General features: G+C 45.6%; 1 long non-coding RNA gene across 2 annotated transcripts; it reads right to left on the bottom strand.

Moving 5' to 3' along the window:
* Positions 1 to 2,680: 2,680 nt before the first annotated feature.
* LOC138068122 (uncharacterized) lies at positions 2,681 to 16,931 on the bottom strand. Of its 2 annotated transcripts, XR_011142762.1 has the most exons (4): positions 16,176 to 16,931; positions 4,994 to 5,262; positions 4,499 to 4,671; positions 2,681 to 3,755 (listed from the first exon to the last, which is right to left on the bottom strand). It is a non-coding gene; the product is annotated as an uncharacterized lncRNA (long non-coding RNA). The 2 variants fall into 2 exon arrangements; XR_011142761.1 differs by having other exon boundaries at positions 4,499 to 5,262.
* Positions 16,932 to 17,513: the final 582 nt, after the last annotated feature.

Genomic DNA, 17,513 nt, shown 5'->3' with positions numbered 1-17,513 from the left:
CGGGCTAGTGACCTTCAGAGAAGTCATGTAAAGAAGTAGATGAGGAGCAGAGCTGGGGACAGCAGGGATATAACTCTTTTTTGCCTTTAAGGTTAAGACCTGCCCTGAAGAGCCCTAAGGAGCATACAGGCCAGATCATAGCAATTTACTGACTTCCATCGTGGGGCTTTCGGGTGGATCCACACCCTTATTCTTCACACAGCTGCAGAAGGGGAAGGAGGTTACGGAGAAACAGTTGGTTTTACTTATTTTTTTTTTTAATTTTCCTTGACCAATCCTAAGCATTAAGAAAGTCCACCAAACTCCAGACCACTGTGCCAAAGTTCAGTCCTAATTTGCCATTCATGTGGGCTCTCACAGAGGGCATCCCCAAGAAAAAGCCATCCGGGGGACACTTACGGTCTGCAGCCGGTTTCCTAGCGAAGCCCACGCGTGCTCCTGCAGCACGCTGGGCAGTTTCTCTTCCTTGTTATTGTAAAGCAAAGCGAAACCTGTGTCTGTGAGGGCCTTCGGCATTCGCATGTTGGACGGGTGCCCCGACTGCTCGCTCCGCCGCGCTGTGGCTGTCCCCGCTGCACCACCCTGGTGCGCACAGCCAGGAGCAAGACGCACACAGCGGCTGGAGCTGACTTCAGCACCAGCAAGGGTCCCCTGCGGGGGGATGCGAAGGTTCATACTGCAGGCCAAATTCTCGCTTGCGAGGGCTTGCCACCGAGACAGGCTGCATGCAGGTTTCAAGCTTTTCTTTTTTCCTTCCCGTTCCCAGAGAGCTGGTGCAGGAGGTTTTACACATAGCTAGAAAGACTCTTGTTTCACGGGTGCTGCATGAAGTCACCTGGGCACAATGTCTGCAAAGCAGCCCTGCCCTGCAGGCCGTGCTCTCGCCCAGCCTTACTCCAGGCTAGGACCTGCTTGGCGCCACCAGCATCTCCCCTTAACCAGTCCCAGCCCAAGGACCAACGTGGCCAAACACACCAAGGTCTTTGCTAAAGCAGCTCTCCGCAGGAACACATGTAAAGGCTTTGACCCATCACAGCCTGTTCTGGTTCATGATTTTGAGGCCTGAGGGCCAATCGAGACTGCTAGCTCCAGCCAGCGATCTCCATAGATGGGAGCTTTCCCCAGCCTCTGGGGCTGTTGTTAAACCCCATGCACCGAGGACTGGAAGGACTGACTGCAGAGGCTGGCCACAGCACCAGGCACCACTGTATCTACCTAATGCTTGGGTTCCTAATAACAAAACTTGGGGAAGAAACAAGCCTTCAAAAGAAAAGTGAAATATATACTGTTTTATGAAAAAGGGAATTGCAGAGTTTCACTTGGATTGACTGAGCTAATGACCTACAGGCAGAGCAGACATTTCCAGTTAGCCTGCTCGTCATTTCTCTGGTAGCCTGTCAATGAAACTGTTAAGCAAAATGTGGGTGGAGAAATTTTCCCAGGTGTTAGCCTCAGACTGTCCTGGAGGTATACATGACACATGTCTGGATCGACTCAGTAGCTATTATTTAGCATAAATTCCATCTGCTTCACCAGGAACTCTGCCTGAGGAATGGCCACTCAAGAGCGGAAGCCAAGTTTCTTCAGCTGCCCCTTCCTGCATCCCACCGTGCCAGAGAGGTATTGGACACGGCGGTCCTGCACCCCCCGTGGAGACAGAGTCACCAGCTTCTTCTATTCATCCCTCCCAAGCAGGAAAGGCCACAGTGAGAAGCAAAGCTCTTGATGGGAAGAATGGTGGTGAAAAACTAAGGTGCTGCCTCTCCACTACCCAACTCCCCAACTCACGCACAGAAAACATAAAATAGAAAAAAACAGAAAGGCAAACACACCCCGCAGGTAACAGGCCCAAGATGCTCATCGCCGTTTCATGTTGTGCAGTCCGAATCGGGCACTAAATCACCACCACCTGGAAGGCATGGACAAACACGAGGCTTTCCCCGAAGGAGACCTGGGGCAAAAAGCCTCCAGGCTCGTTCACTGAGTCAACCAGGTGTTCCCGCTGCTCTGGCTGAGCCAAACTGCTAGCCTACACTCCCAATTTAGTTAGTTCACAAGCTGTACAGTGTAACTGAGCATTTTTACCTGTGCAGTGAAATAAGCCACTGCCAGGACTCTCAGCTGTCATAGAAAGCAGTGATACATTCGAGGGTTTTCTGAGATTTTAGGCAATGATGAAACAAGAGGTGAGAAACTCTATACCTTCCCTCTTCCCTCCTACTGCAACAGCTCCTCAGCACAGGGCACAGGACCTTCCCCCAGCAGCAACCATCGCTAACATGCAGTCGCTGCCACAATCTGCAATGTGATGGCTGGGGAAGAGAAGGGGATGCCCAAGCCTCACACCCATGCTCACATCATGGGACTGCAGCAGCACTCTCAGGCCTTCACGTTTCAAGTTAGAAGAGGTGATTAGCAGCTCTACTTTGCCCACAGACAAATCACTCACCCTCAGTTTCATCCAGCTGCTCCAGTCAGGAGGTCTCTTTTGAAGCAGGGGTAGATCAGCTTTGAATAGTGGGGTTTCAGCTCCCTGCCCTGCCTTGCTCACCTGCTGTATACGATGGCACTGCACTATTGGCATCGTCAGTCACAACTATCCCGTGGTAGAAGCAGAAGACTGCAAAACTGGGTGTCTTCATGGGCTGAGGGAACGGCCCAGTCTTGCAGTCAGGCTTTGCTTTTTTTTTTTTTTTCCCCCCGGGGTGGGGGGTGCTCAAGGAAATGCCTTGTTCTACGATAATGCTGCTGAAGTGAGTTACCTCACACCAGAAAAAAAATGGGTGCCTCTGAGTTCAGTTTCACATTGGCAGCCTGCAGCTAAACACACTCCAGTTGTAAACAGTTTGGGTCCTTTGCAAAGACCTCTAGCATTTGCATTAATCCTCTCTCCATTTTCTTTTGCTGAGGCGCTACCACGCTGTATACCAGAATCATGACCATTTGTCTCCAGCAAATAAACTGTCTATGGCAGGTTCCTACCTGCACCACATCTTTACAGTGAATTCCTTAAGCCTGTTTCGAAGATAGCATTGCAGCACTATTAGCGGCATGGGTGGTTTGTTATTCAACTTCCACCACCCGTTTTTTTGGCAGGTATTTCCCAATCAGAATCCTCATTCAGCCTATGTAGGCAATTCTGGTTTGAACATCTATTTAATATAGCACTCGCTCCAAGTCCATGTTGACTAACTTCACAGTTCCTAATAGTCAACAGCCAAACTCTTATTGCCGTTTGCCGGCTGCTCCCATAAAATCAAACTTGTGAGGTTGATTCTTCTCCTTCCCGGCTTTGTCCTTCTAGCTCCATGCCTGGGAGGCTGCATTAGATACCGATGACACTGTCCATCTGCCACAACAGCCCTGCTTTTTAGGGTAGTGCCAGCACCCAACAGTTCCACTTCCTTTGCTGGTCTTCTTCCCTTACTGCAAAGTCAACGTACTGTGTTCTATACCCACTGCTTATTTTAGGTCTTGGCTTTACCATTGCAAGCGCATATAGCGAGCCAGCTCCATGAAGTATCTGTACCAGATTATTCCTCATTATGAAATGCAGCCTATTCACATCAGAGCACAGAGAGATTCATTTTGCTTGCATTATGCACCCGATGATCTGTCTGCCTGATGGGCAATTCCTTACTCGGATATGCTGCAGATGAGAAATAACTGAAGCTCTAGTGCCCAAGACATAACCTCAAGAATCATTGCACATCCAAGGAAAAAAGAAATCCAACATATATAAGCACAGCTTTGATCTGAAAAAAAAAAAAAAAAAAAAGACTCTCCAAATAGCTCTAACTCCAGAGACCTGCTCTTTCTAGGTATTAACTACTACGAGAGCCAAGGGAAAAGAATCTGCGTTTTATTCTGCCTTAGCAACCTGCTAACTGGGCAGAGATGAATGAATCTTTATAGCTGATGAGGTGAAGCCAGACAGCAACTTTTCCTCCTGTGGTAGTAAATGTTCCTTGATTTGTGGTGAAGTGGTAGATTTTAATCTGAGAGTCAAGGAGAGCTGTCGCAGTAATGCGTGCAACCACACTGCAAACAGCAAAGGGCTCACAGGTCACGAATGTTCCTGTGCCAGTCTTCCTCCTTCCCCCTTTCCCACCACGACCCACAGCTGCTTCCTGGACTTCCCTCATTGAAAACATTAGTTAACCACAAGAGAAATCACCAGGTCCTGCAAAGTGCGTGTTGTTTTCATACTGTACCCAGATGCCTATCTCTTTGCTCCGCAGTAAACATGCAGTCACAATGCTGTCTTTGATACGTCCCTCTGGAGCAGATCTAAAGCCCAGGAAAGGAAACTGAGGAACTGCCACTGTCACCAGTGGGCTTCCATCCCCAGCAATGGCAAAACAGTGTAGCCACAAGGCAGGAAAAGGCAGCAATCCCTTTGCATCTTGATTGCTGCAAATGAGATCTTGTGCTCTTTCACCAAGTAACTGCAGTCACAGGGCGAGGGAGGAAACAACGCGTATAGCAACAGCCTAACCTGTCATAAGGCTTTGAACAGTTTGTTCTTCTTTGCTTCTGCTCTCAAAGCCAGGCTCCAACCTGAACTCCAGTAGTCTCTGCCATGCACGCAGCTGCCTCGCAGGCTGGTGGTGGTCTGGGCGAGAGCGGGGAACACTTACATCTCCCTTGGACGCGACATGAAATTTGGTACTGTAAAAAGTCAAATACATTTCAGGAGAACTTTACATATAATTAATTTTATTTTAAATACCTCTTCAAACAGTTTAAACAAAAAGCGTATTCCACACTCTTATCAATCCAAAAAGTTCTTGATTTTAAAACAAAAATCTAAATTAAAAACAAATTCAAAATTAAAGCTATTAGATCTACTTTGTTTGACAACTGATAAGTCTTGTCCATTGAAAATCTGTAGTTGCATGAGCTGTAGCCACAGCCAAATCTTTGACATAGAGCATAAACTGTGGCATGGTCGGGCCAACACGTAAAAATAGATGGTGGATCTTCAACTTACCTTTGCCAAACTCTAAGCGTCTGGCCCAGATGTGAAGCAAGTTATTAATCCAGCTGCAGTGTCTTCAATTCACACCTGTCGTCCTCTGCATTTTCAGTGGAGGCCAGCTAAGTAAAAACAGTGTTCACGCCTCCAAGGTGTCCCCAGCCACCCACCCACCATAAAGTCAGTGAGCTTATTTCTGTGGCTCCTCAAAAAAGGTGCTCAAAGACAAGTTTCAGAACTGCTGTGTCCTTGCAGAATTGTCCACCACCGCTGTGAGGTTTTGGCTAGAAAACACAGAATTGCACAACAGGACTATTTCCCAGGGGACATTTGTATATGGTATTTCTTCAGGCAAGAAAGAAATTACATTAGGAAACATTCAGTGAAAGGATTCACCTGACATAACATTTACATCAGTTAAATCTTGTCACAACCTCAGAAATTCAGGTAATGGGTGCAGTACAAAATCTAGGGAGCTAAATTAGTAAGACAAGATAATACAGTGAGCACCCTGGACTGAGATATGATACAAGTTCTTGAGAAAATACTTGCATTCCTGGCATGTAGACGAGTAAGAGATATTTTCTAGTTTCAGAATAAAGGGCTCCATGCATGTCCTACCTTCATGTGGACTGAAAGGTGGGATAGCTGGTGGAGTTTCATTCCCGGAGCCCATACCTGCTGCTGCTCCATTGAGTAAATCACCCAGATCCCAGCTCCTTTAAAGCATAAACATGCTAACGCCTGCGCCTCAACCAGCATATTTTGAGGAAAACATAAGTCACCAACGTCTCTATAACCGCGGGAGGAGCAACTGATTCTTAGTCCAGTAGGGGATAAAGAAGGCAGCTAAAAATTACATACGTACTCCTTAGAGTGAACAGCTCAGATCTCATCTGCTTGGGCTTCATTCAAATTCCTATCTACGTAAGAGAATCTAACCTATTTCCTACTTAAAGGAAATACCATGTTCTCCCAGCACCAAAGTGTGATACAGTGGGCTTCTTTCTCACTCTCTCTTTCTCATGAGAGAGTTTCCCTCAAATTTATTCCCAAAGGTCAAATTCAACATCATACTGCAGCTGCAGTACAGCCTCTGCTCAGCTAACAATAGCATGGCTGCCACGTCTCTCCAAAGAGCTGAAGTTGGGTTCTAGTGTGTATTCTGTATGCGTGACTTGTGGTAAGTAGGTCACGCATAAGATAGATAGAGCGTGCGCTTCCCTGGCCATTCACCGTGCTTTTACACAGCTTGATTCTGTGATGTGTTAGTCTCTAAAGTGAGGGCCGCACTCCAACACTTCACCCCCCCCCCACCAACTCAGAAGCTGCAGTCTTACACAGACTGGAGCTCAGTGACAACAATGGTGTGGTTGCCTCCGCCTACACCATGGTAAGAGCTAAAAGACTTAGTTCCTTAGCGCACACTTAACACAAAACTCCAGGACACCGAGAAACACACGAAGTAGCACCAGACACTTCAAGATCATCACAATACGCCTCATTTATCGCTTTAGCCCTGAAACTCCAATGTACTTCACTGTACCACATGTCAATGTGGATTAAAGCTGCACCAGGAGAGACACACATCTGAACTGGCAGAGATTAAATAATTGAGAAAGACATAAAAGCTTTTAGTGTGAGTGCTTTCACATGACATTTGTTAGAAATTCAAACCTGTTTAACGCTTTCCAATCTTTCCATATGTGCATGTCAAAAACATGCCACAAGCTTGTTCAAATGCCATTTCACGGACAGGCTAGGGGAGAGATTGTGCATCAGCTGCAGACATCATCACAGCTACAGCTACACTTCCCTACACTCACTTCATAAAATAGCTGCAATGTAACACCCTTGCAATCTTGATTCACTAGCTTTTGTGATCCTTTCCCATTTCACTTCTGAGGATGAGGCAATCTGTACTTTGAAACCAGTACAATTGCTGAAAATATCGTCAATGTTTCCATTTGTAATGATTTAAAGAGCCAAAGGTTGTTTTGCCTGAAAGGTAATTGCCTTCCACATGGATTCAGGAAATGGAGCAAACAAATTAGTCAATATAACTTAATAAAGGCTTGTTTCTTCAGGAATTACCGCCCAAACACAAGATCATTTATCCTGAAAACCTGTTAAACGTAGAAAAAAATACATGAGTTGGATGCGCTTTTTTTCTCTCAAGTAACTTGGATAAAGACCGCAACTTCCAGTAAGTGTTTTCAACAGGGTCTACTGTTATCAAACCTACTGGGGTTTAATCGTAAGGAATAGCCAAACAATCTTTGGCCTAATGAGCTTGAAATCAAAGTGCAGCAACTTTGATTGCTGTACAATATGTATTCAAAGTATTTGTGACTCTGAAAACTGGTAGTCTGACATTTTGCAGACTTTACTCACACACGCAATCCATAATCTCCCAAGCGCATCCAGTACTTCTGTCTTTCCTGGCGAACGCTGCAGGGTCCAGATTACCACTGTACATTCTTCCAGTGCATGCTCTATTTATCTGACAGACAAAATATACAACTTCTATTTGAAGTTTTAGCTCTTCTGAGTCAGCAGACATCAAATCTCTCTGACTAACTCCAAGAGCAAAACGCAGAGTTCTCAGTACAATGGACACGTAGACAAATATTTATGGTTTACAAGTGTGTAAGCTGTTCATCAACACCTGCTCTTTTTACCCTATAATAAAAATCTATGTAAAATGTGAAGTATTCTACTGACATCAGTCCAGAAGTGTTGGTGTTCTCCAGTGGAGAGACGTTACCTTTTCTAATAATTGCCTGAATGGAAATGACTTTAAAAAGGTTTCCCTCAGATAGAACTTTGCCCACAAAGCCCTGGGGTATGTGATCTTATTGCAGGGAGGATTTCCTACCTGAAAGGATACTCTCAAAAGTCAGCATCACCACATTTGTGTCCTGTTCTCTTTTACACTGCATTCTTGACCCCTGCTCTTAACATAATCCATAGCCCAAATCACACAGCAGAGAAACCTGCACAACCACCCCCCCCTTATCTGCCCTCTCCCCCACAAGAGAACAACCCAAAACCGAATTCAGTTCCAAGACCAGGAGCCGCATTTCTCTCCCTCTCTCTCTCGTGTCCCTTCTCAGTGAATAAATAGGACTTTTGTGCTGTAGAGAACCTGATTCTGCTAAGCAGAAACCATCCAGTTTTCTGCTGTAGCCACCTGGGCCACATCACAGATTCATTCTCTGCTTGTTGTTCTGACCAGAACCTGAACATTTTATTGAGACTTTTGTTTTATGCTTACCTAGGTATAAAAAATATTAAACGCATCCCCAACTATAAATTCCCTCCCAGAAGAGCGCTCAACTCTGACAAGGTAAGAAAGGGGAGCCAATGACACGCTTCTTCCCACCTGTGAAGAGCTCCTGGCACATTTCACAGCGCGTTTGCCTCTGTACAAAACACAGCACAGAGCATTCACTAGGGTGTCCTGGGCTCCCGACCCTGTTCTAATAACTAACAGCAAATAATCATTACTGGAGCAGGGTCTGGAACTCAGTTTCTTCTCTTATAGGGGAATGTCCTAACCACAAGCTATGCCAGAAACTCTGCTCTCCTTGTGACTCCAGCTGTCTCGCTGTCCCCAAGCACTTCAGAGATTGACCCGTTCATTTCAGTAAACACTCTCAGGTGCGTGAGTTAATGTGTTGACGGATCCCACACTCGCATCCTGCCCAGTTCAGTGCTGAAACCACAGACATCTCAGGTTCTGCAATCTGTTTCTTCAGGTGTGTGGGTGAAGGGCTGAATTTATGATTAACGTGACTTGATTCAGACAATCACTTTTCCTCAGGGAAATAAAAAAATGCCGCCCTAATACATCTTAGGTGTCAACAAATATCAAAGCTCCTCTTAAAAGTTTAGTCCTTTAAAAGTTTCAGGCTCTGCTCCTGCCAGTTGCTCTGTCTGGGCTGTGTCCTGCCTTTGGGAAAGGGCTGGTACCAAACCTTTGCGCAGTCTGACAAGTCCCTACACATGGAACAGTTTTCAAACCAGAACACCTCTTCCTGCAGTTGCTGGGAGCCGTTTTGTACAGCTGTATTTCTGTAGAGGCTCTGATTTTCTTTGCTACAATCTCTTTATGCATTCTCAAATTTACCTCCAAATTCCACTGGAAAAGGTATAGAACTTCAGTGGATGTATTTTCGTGCTATAAATGCGTGAGCCGCAACAAAATTGACCAGTGAAAAAAAATGAACAGAAAATTAGCTAGAAAAAAAGCTAAACTATATCCACTCCCTTCTTTAGCTGAAGTTGTCTTCCTGCTTGTCCATCAGGTCAGAGAACGAGCCAAAGAACGTGAAACTATGAGAGATACCCACAGACAGAAAAAGATAAAGGGACAGATAAAATTAAAGAACAGAGCACCAGAACAGAAATGCTCCACTGAGTGGAAACAGAAAACGGAGAAGGGACCAGTGAAAGTGGAAGTATGGCAGGGGTCAAACAATCCAGCAACACCACGGTCATCAGAGTCCAAGTACTTCCTCTCAGGCACATTTCATTCTTGTAAGTAGCACCCCAATGAAATCACTGAGACTATTAACACGAGTCAAGTTACTCACATCTCTGTTTTCAGGATTAGGATCGCAGGGAAGACAAGCAGATAAAGGAGGATCTCTTGGGCGTCTTCAGTTCTCTTCAAAGTCCAGGGGGACTGACGGGTGGAGAGGCATTACCGCTACAGAGGTAGCGGAATGAGAGGAGGAGGAAAGAGATGGGATGTCCCCTGCTTACCGGCAGTCGTTGCCGATCTGCACTGTAGCAGCATCCAGTCCCATGAAGTTCCTTGCAGGAGCTTTTCTATTTTTATGTGTAAAACAAATTTTTAAAACAAAAAAACAAAAAACACAGGGGTTGAACCTCATCAACTCTCCTCCTATGAGTAAAGGTTACTGGATCTCACCCACACCTCTTATCTTCTGTAAAGCAACATGAACTAAGTACGGTAACACCTTACAGTGACAAGGATGAGTGTTAACATTCCTCTAATAGAAGGTTTTGCAACCAGCCTGGCAATAAACTCAGATGGTTCACAATGGAAGAAGAAAAAAAAAAAAAATCAGCTGTGGAAAACTGCTATAGATCCAATTGAAAAAGCTGCTGGAAAAAAGTTTTGAGATAAAAAATAAAAAGGTATCTCTCGTCTTGGCCTCTGTACCCTTAGACTGCATTTATTTTCCGATCAAGATATCTCTCATTTGGCTTTAATACAGATTTCTCCTTTTATGCCAACTATGCAGACAAGAAATCTGAGAATTTACATAGCACACTGATTCCCGAAAAAAAAAAAAAATTCTTCCTCTTTCCCCGTTTTCTAGAACGCTCTTAGAAAACCCTCCCATTTTGATACAATTTACTATAAAGGGTCACCATTCTAAATATCTCCATGTATTTTTTAGGGAGCTAAGCCACCTAACCAGTGGTCATCACAACTCTGACCATTCCCTGAAAACAACTGTACTCTGACATATAGATTCAAACTTTGATCAGCTGCAAATATCCTTTGATCTGGGGGACCGGTTTTGTATTCTTTCTCCTATCAGGCTGGCTACCTTAAGGACACAAAGCTGCCAAGTTGTCACCTGCTAATGCCAGGTGGCAGCTAGTGACCAGGTAACCCGCAGTCAAGAACAGAGATGCTCACAGTACATTGCAGTGCGTGCTGAAAAACTGAAGGAACTCCAGTAACGGCAGAAACAGAGAAGAGTGAAAAGATAAAGGTGATTACTCCATAGGATGTTACGGATTTTAGTGTGCTGACTGCTGATTCAGGAAGACATTTCTACCCGGAATTCACATCTAATCACACGTTTAACCTTTAAATCAATGAAACGTTAGCATAAGCACGTGCTTAGGGTTATGCATTCCAAGGGGTTCCTCAGTGAACAAGCATCAGTCGAAAAAAAAATTTTCCAAAAAAATTATCCAGGAGCATAAACGATCGGTCTTCCATATGTTAGGAGAACTGTAAAAAGTATTAAAATAGTTTTATTAACTGAAGCAATCAGCAATCTTATTCCACACAAACACTTTTTAACCACAACATTTTGCTTTTTATGTAGCAATAATTTACAATTAACTGTCAGCCTAGCTGTGATATAATTGTATGAAGGGAATAGGACTTTATTACACACAGCCCATCTCTTCCAGGAGATCTTGTTACAAGTCAATATGCTACCTGATCTTCATGAGGGCTTTGGAAATCAGCCTTCCACTGAAGAAAATTCATGTAAATAAGGCGGGAGAAGGTAACATTACGTAACTGGACAAACCGTTAGGAAACATCCCGAACTATCTATCCATTTCTCCACAGCACAACAGCTGAAGATGCAGAGGATTTCATGCAATGTTCCAGGCACTTAGTAGGTTGCTGTCTCTCAGCTGAGCCAACGTTATCTGCCCTTTTTACATTCTCCCTGCACTACCTGAGCTGAGAAATAAAACAGGTTAGCTTAACCTTATACCGCTGAAGCTGAAATACTTCACAAGCCTGTAGGGCATATTGAAATTGATGGGAATTAAGTACTGAAACGTCTCGAGAGATCTGGGCTTTGATTGCCTCAGTGCTGATCAAACATTACACGGAAAACACAGATGCCTGCTACTTTCTTAGAACTGTGATAACTCCAGGCAAATCCTGTACCAGAAGAATGCATCTCTCTGTGGGAAGGCAGAAAATTGTACAGCACCTGGGATAGCTATCTCTTGCGGTAAAACTTTGCAAGCAAGGTGGTTTTCATTTAGCTAGTATTTTGAGAGTCAAGCTAGGTGAATGAGGTGAAAATTATATTCCTACTTGTAAAAGGAGAGAGAGTAACCAGAGAACGAAACAAAAGCTTAGTACCATTACTACTTATGTCATCATACGTTTACAGGAACTTCGTAGCTTTTTTAGAACAGCGTGGCTGGAGAAGATCCTGTTTCTCATCACTCACATATTCAGTCCTCAAAACTAAACTGGACTAAGGTTTTGGGGTTTTGTTTTTTACTAACTGGGTTTCCTTATTATTATTAATTTTCCTTTCTTTTTAAAATAGCGTTGTTAAGTGTTGTTTTGGTTGATACCACTGTAGATGAGAACACAATTTAACCCAATTTTGACTACCATACTGTTACAGTTTTATAGCTAGCCCCCAGAACGGTTCTTACTTTTCTCTGAAAGTTAATTTCAACACAAGCAACTATATCTGAAATAAAGCTAGTGAAATTATACTTTCTCACCCGAAATCATAGCTGTTCTAACAGTTTTAATAGAACATGATGGGCAGTTACTGCACTTTATCTCCGAATGTGCACATGATATACCCCTGTATTTGTTGCTTTAGTAACAAAAGCCATCACTCCGTTTTGTAATCTTTCTTTTGCCTGGTGAAACGGATATCTGAGATGAACACATACAATATACAATAAAAAGGACATAGATTTTTTAATCAGAACTTCTGTGAAAAGAGCTTGCTTTTAATTGTTGGATGCTACTGACATACAAAATATTATCATGGTTAACCTCCCCCAAAGTAATATTATTATTAGATCTCAGGCTATACATAGTCAATAAGCAACTCAAAGCCCAGTCCATAGCTCTGTAATTACTCCCTTTTTGCAATTAAAGCAGAAAGACGCTAAGTGTTTGGGAACAGATAAGCCAAGTCACTGGCGGAACTAGACACACTGGGCCAGCAATGTGCCCTTGTGACAAAGGTGGCCAACAGCCTCCTTGGCTGCACAAGGCCGAGCACTGCCAGCACATTGAGGGAGGTGACCCCTTCCCTCTGCTCAGCACCGGCAAGGCCACATCCAGAACACATGTAAAAACGCCTGATGGGGTAAGTAAAGAAGACAGGGTCAGACTCTTCTCAATGCTACCCCATGAACAGACAAGAGGTAACGAGCACAAACTGAAACACAGGAAACTATACTTAAACAAAAGAAAAAAACTTGTTTACTGTGAGGGTGACCGAGCACTGGCAAGGTTGCCCAGAGAGGAGCAACTGTGGAGTCTCCACACATGGAGATACTCGGCACCCAACTGGACACGGTTCTGGGCACCCTGCTCTAGGTGACCTTGCTTGAGCAGGGCAAGTTGGACCAGACGATCTCCAGATGCCCCTTCCAACCCCAACTATTCTGTTTTTTCAGGGTTTTGTTTTTTTTTTTTGGGCTAAGGCGTGTTGTTTTGACTCCACTGGTCTAGTCACTAAATCACACTTTCCCAAAGCAAAACAGAGAGAGACAAAAATCTGCTAGAAGAAAGACTATACTATGCAGAGTAATTAATTATCAAGATTGTCTACTCAGAGTTAAGAGTGGTCAAATATAGGATGCTTTGAGATGGAGGAGGCAGACAAATGAAAGAGAATAGGGATGAAAAACAGATGCAACGTCTGTCTGGAATAAGACTTGACTACTTCATTGCTAAGACCTAGAAAGGACATGCTATTTCTCATTCTCTTTGTTTTAAGGCTATTTTGGTCCCTCATCAATTCTTCTGAACTGTTCAACGTCAATACTTTGATTAAATATACTATATATATAAAATATACCCATACAAACCTAGTATTGTATCACTAATACGCTGTATTGAACTTTCCTTCACCCTCATGGAGAAGGAATTTTTATCTTATACCGCGCTTTGACAGATTCTAAATAAAGAGTTCCTTACAAAATAGTGCATTTTGCATAGCATCATTCAGTCCATGACTGAAAAGCCGTTGCAGATGAGCAGAGACTACAAATACGATACAAATCAGGCAAAATGAGTAGAAACGGATCAGGCTCAACTCACAACTGAGACAAATCACCACAATCAAGACTGCTAGATCATGTTATGGCAGCTCAGCCTCTGCCCCTTTGAGTCTCCCAGCACGCGTCATTGAGATTTACACTTCTGCGGGGATTTGGACAGGCAGAACGTAATTACCAGTGCCGGAGTTTTAACAAGTCTCTGGTCCTGTAATAAGTGCCCAAGGATCTTTGGCAGCCCAAAGCGGCAGGAACTTCAGTCTCATACGCTACCAGGAAAATAAATTACTAATGACACCGGTATCATTTGGACTTTGTTCTTTATAGTTATGTGAGAAAGAGCTGCCTATTTGTAAAACAACAAGTGTAGTAGCACCTTCAATTATTTCATCTCCTATGAGGAAAATACTCTCTCATCAATGTTAAGATATATTCCATTTTGTCAGGAACTTAAACCACTATGCGTTGCATTGATGTATAACTTAACCGTTGGGCTGAGGAAGCACTGACCAAGAAAGCATTTCTGCTTTGCAAACAACCGGGCAACAACATTCCTCACAAATTATGTGTAAGCCATATACTGTAACAGATGTGAATTACACAAAGAAAGCCAAATATAGCTCAGAGTATTGCATAAAAGGAAATCAGAAGGGTCCTACTTGTGTGCCTGTCCTACTCGTGTAGCCCATCTTTTTAAGAAAACGAAATATATTGGCTTCCTCTGCTCGTGGAGTAAAACGATTAGCTGCTCTGCCAGCAATGACTTTCTGCACGGTTAGGTTTGCCCTCCTGGTGGCCTTACAGCTCTAAAGAAGTCACACTGGCAGAGCTCCCATGGCTGGTGGCTACCTGGGAGACCTTTGGAGGAGAAGTCCTACTGGGAGATGCTATTACCATTCCAACCCTATTTCCACACACTTCGGACACTCTCTGGCCCGTTTCCCTCACCTCACAGCCACAGGTCACAAAGAAGCCCCTTTAGGAGCTAGGACTCACAAGCAGGAAGTAAAGTCTTTTCTCCTGGAACATGGTACACAAGAGACCATTGAGAAGAGTCACCTCCACACAGAAGTTGTGCGAGATAACTGTTTCGCGCACAATAGCCATTCACTCCATGCAACAGTGGTTGCATTCACAGACTTCTAAATGTATCTGAGCTATCTTTCAGACAAAACACCCTAATTAATTTTTTGGTGCTTTTGAGGCACTACCTTTCAAGAGCAGCAGGAAAGGAACGCCACAGACAAGAAGTTATTGTCCAAGTTCTGCGCCAGCGCGAACTGGCTGTGCCCCGCATATAGAGAAATCTCATGCATTATTGCTGAAGATAACACTATGACTTAGTATCAGGCAAAGAAACCTGGAAAGCCTATTAGATGCCTTTTCAAGAATACACATGCCTGCATATTCCCAAAGCCTGTTTCACTTCCATGTGAGAAAAAAATCTCCGAAACAAGACTAAAACCACAGCCCACTGCTTAATGACTAGTGCTGAAGTGGAAAACACGCAGTACAACTGGAAAATTATACGGCACTGGTATTCTAGCAAAGTCAGTCTTTGGATACTCCACAAAGCTTATGGGAAATAAGATGTCAATAAAAAGAATCTGAAAATTCAACGTAAAACTCTTGATTCATCCTACTCCCTTCTAAGTCAGTGGCAAAACTCCCACTGACTTCATTGCAGACCTGACAGAACCAAAAGTTCTCTACAGCCTTTTGACCAGTCTAAGAACGGGCCATGTGCAATATGAACTAATATTAAAATACTTGGTGATTATACCAACTGTATCAACAAAAAAGCAGTTTCCAGTCAGGCTTTCATGATTTTCATCAATGACATTTCTTCATCGTAGTTTTCAACGATAACAAATTTAAACGGGAAAAAAAAACGTATCATACACGCATCCACTTTAAGTAATTCTATTTTCCTTTAAACAGGTATATTGTTTCATGAAAACTTGTAATTCAGCTAGCCATGGACTGTGGGCTGGTGCAAAGAAGGAAAAAAAACCCACAGTTCTGAGGCTCTAAACAATGGGTGCTACTCCAGCACAGTGCAGTGGCTTCCAGCCCGCTGTCTTATTTAACAGACTGAATTTTCTATTATGTTTTAGAGGGTTTTGCATTCTTTCCTTCCCCTCGAGTCAGCCCTGGGTACACTTCACAAGTCTGCTGGTTGTGATGGATTTCATCCATCTCTTCCGTTCCAGTTTGCAAGCACACCTCTTTAATGTCTGGAGAGAGCTGTAACGTGTTTGCTGACCACAAGCAACGCACAAAGCATTTGCACTGGCACCTGTCTTGTACGCGATGGTACCACCACACACTATTCCTCACGGTTTGGGACACCAGGGAGCTTGTTCCCCATCGCGTGCAAAGTGAATGGTCCTGTATACAGTGGGGTACTCTTTACACTTACACTGTTGACAAGCACGTCGCTCTCCTCACGTCCACTGCCTCCTGTCCCTCGGCACCTCCAGCGCAGGCTCAGCGGCACACAGCAGCCCAGCGAGCAGGAGCACTGAGGTGGCATCGCCGGGACGGCTTCCCGCGGCCACCGTGAGCGGCGGAAACCATCACAAGGAAACACAGGCAAGAAGAGTATTTTGTTAAAGAGAGCAAAGCAGAAGTAACCGTTCTCCTACAGGTGTGCTGGGGCCCACACTAAGGGGAAGCTTAAAAGCCATTATCAGTTTAAACAGCAAGCACTGAAAAGAACGCAAACGTTCCTCCACTGCTGCTCCCTCTTTTCCCCACTGCAGAAAATAGGGTTGCGGACTCCTCCTTTGCGACTCCAGCGGCTCGTAGGGATCTTCTTGGCCTCAGAAGCTTTAAAGGCATGAGACTAAACAAGCCGCCAAGCCACCGCCACTGAACCTGGTTTGAGCACGTCGACCGAGAGCTCCCCAAGCAAATATTTCCCTCGATCTGGGCTCTAAAGACTTTATCGCTTCAAAAAAAGCAGAAAAGGCAGAGCCTGCAAGCGCCCTGGCAGAGCCCGCTCCACGCCCGCGAGGGGCTTTCAGCATTGCCGCTGCTCGTCCTCAGAGGACCCCCTAACCCAAAGAGACCCAACCGCCCCTCGGTCCCGTCAGCGCCCTCAACCCGACGCATCTGACTGTTTAAAGCCCCCAGGTTGGCTGTGTCCCCCCGGGAACGCATTGGTTTAACGCCTTTCCACCGCCCAACGGCCGCGCGAGCGCGCGGCGCAACCGCTCCCTGAGGCGCGGGGCCGCTGAGGGAGCGGCGGCGGCGGCGGGGCCGGGCCGGGTCCCCGCGGCGTCCCGAGCCCCGCTGCCCCGGCCGCCCGGCAGCGGCAGGCGGGCGGGCGGGAATCCCGCGGGGCGGCGGTGGCGGCGAGGAGGCGCGGCGCTCTCGGGATGAGCGAGCCCCGCGGCGGCCGCCCCGCGGGTTTCATCTCTGACCGAGCCGCTGATGTAAAGAAAAAGAGAAGAGGGGAAACTCCTGCCGCCCGACCGCCGCTATAAAAGGCGGCGGCCCCACCGGCACCACCACCACCACCACCTCAAGGCTCCCCTTCGGCAGCATCATGGCGAAACGCGGCAGCAGCGGGAGCGGCCGCCTGGGCGGGCTGTGGGCGCTGGTGGCCGCGCTGTGCCTGGCGCTGCCGCCGCCCTGCCGCCCGCTGCCGCCGCCGCCGCCCGCCCGCAACCTCACCGACTGCCGGCTGCGCTCGCGGGCGCTGCTGGCGGCGCTCGGCGGCTTCCTGCGTCAGCTCCAGGTGGGCGGGGGGGGG

Source organism: Struthio camelus, chromosome 9 (genome assembly GCF_040807025.1).
Source record: "Struthio camelus isolate bStrCam1 chromosome 9, bStrCam1.hap1, whole genome shotgun sequence".
NCBI lineage: Eukaryota > Metazoa > Chordata > Aves > Struthioniformes > Struthionidae > Struthio > Struthio camelus.
Note: the sequence above shows the minus strand (reverse complement) of the source record. Positions and strands in the feature narration are given on the sequence as shown.